Raw genomic sequence first — 1920 nt, 5'->3', positions numbered from 1 at the left:
CACTTCAATTTAATTCACAGGTTGGTGAACGTGGCCTGAAACTTTCAGGTGGGGAGAAGCAGAGGGTCGCCATTGCACGAGCCATCCTGAAGAACGCTCCGATACTAGTTTTTGATGAAGCAACTTCCTCACTAGACTCAATTACAGAACAAGTAAGACACATTTAGGGATTGCCTCAATTTCAAACACAATTTCACTCAATTTCAAACACCCTTTTAGTGTGATTTTGAGTTAGTTTGATTGCTTTGGGGGTTAATTCTGCAGGCAAATAATTACTAATTAATTTAACAATAGCTTTTTTTTTTTTTTTTTTTTTTTTTAGAGTATAATGGAAGCTCTGCGCCATGCAACCAAGGGAAGAACTTCAATCTGCATTGCTCATCGCTTATCAACAGTTATGGATTCAGACGAAATCCTTGTGTTGGCTGAGGGCAGGCTTCAGGAGCGCGGGACGCATCAGCAGCTCTTGGCACTTGATGGGCACTATACAAAGCTCTGGAATTCACAACACAAAGTTGATGAATAAAGATGTTATGTAATGCTTATGCTAGTAGTTGAAAAGACTTTTTTCTTGTATATTTTCCTGTATATTTCTAGATGATCTGCTTGCTGATTATTATCTGTGTTGTGTTGTGAATACTAAATGGTTAATTTATTATAAAGCAGTATTTTATTTTACTGAGGGTGACATTACCTGTCAAGAAAGAAACTGCTTGTGTGCTAGAAAAAAAAAAAAATTATAGTAGTAATCCAGTATCGCTAGACAGGAAAATTTATTTGATCAGATTTAAGGTCTTCCAGTATGTATTTATGTGTATGCTTATATATGTAATTATATATATATATATATATATATATATATTATATATATATATATATATTATATAATATATATATAAAATATATATATTTTATGTTATAATTTAAAAAAATTTATATTTTTGGAAGTAGATACAATCTTTTAAATAAAAACAAGATCTTGTTCAGTTCCAGATTAAAAAGTTGAAGCAAGACTTTCTCTTAGACAAGAAATGTCAACCAGTAAGCATACGGTGAACCTTAGTGTACTTGGACTATTTATATTAATTACACTTTTAAACATTGTTTATTATGTGGGTCATGTACAAATGAAATTCAGCCGTTGAAATTTATCAGAGCATAAATTTGATTATTTGACCCTTAATCCATCAGTGGCAGTATTAGAAATCTCTTGGTGTCATAGACTCCGGTGATTTCTGGCAGCCGTTTTGCCATTGGGAGTGGGAGTCTACTATATGTTGCGGAACTTCCCACTCGACACTCTAGTGCATTGCCATGCATATAGCCGTACCTGGCAGATCAATTGGTTTGTTATGATGGCTATACATGTGCCTCAGCAGTAACAGGTTAAGGACCACTCATATTTGGAATGAGATGGCTCGGCCAGGCACAAAACATTGTAATATTTTAAGTGATTTAGAAATGTGCCCTCCTACTGGTCTGTGTTACAAATTTTAAAACATAATATATAATGCATCTAGCATGCATATTAGACTTGAGGTTTTATAGGCCTTAGATCTACATAGGAAAAAAGTCAGAGATAAAAAGTTGAGATGAAGTTCAAATTTATCCTCAGCTGGTTTGGATTGTAAAACCTGATGCAGGCCAAGGGTTTACTTATTACACATTAGTTTAATCATTTATATGTTTATTTTATACTTCCTTGGTATTACCTGCAAGAACTATAATTTATGTATTTAACCCATTATTCCCAGTTGTCAAAAATCTCTGAGAGCAATTAAACTCTGGTGATATCTGGCAGTGGCCAGATAGTGGGTGCGGGAGTCCGCTGCATTAAGCTGAACGCCCTGCTCCGCGCACTCTGGCGTGCTGCCGCGTGTACAAGCTGAACCGGCTAACCATGTGGTTCGCTATGATGTC

General features: G+C 35.4%; 1 pseudogene; it reads left to right on the top strand.

Moving 5' to 3' along the window:
• Positions 1-758, top strand: part of LOC119575497 — an 8388-nt pseudogene extending 7630 nt beyond the window's left edge.
• Positions 759-1920: the final 1162 nt, after the last annotated feature.

This window comes from Penaeus monodon, chromosome 7 (assembly GCF_015228065.2).
Source record: "Penaeus monodon isolate SGIC_2016 chromosome 7, NSTDA_Pmon_1, whole genome shotgun sequence".
Lineage (NCBI taxonomy): Eukaryota > Metazoa > Arthropoda > Malacostraca > Decapoda > Penaeidae > Penaeus > Penaeus monodon.
The sequence above is the reverse complement of the archived record's forward strand: the minus strand, read 5'-3'. Positions and strand labels throughout refer to the sequence as shown.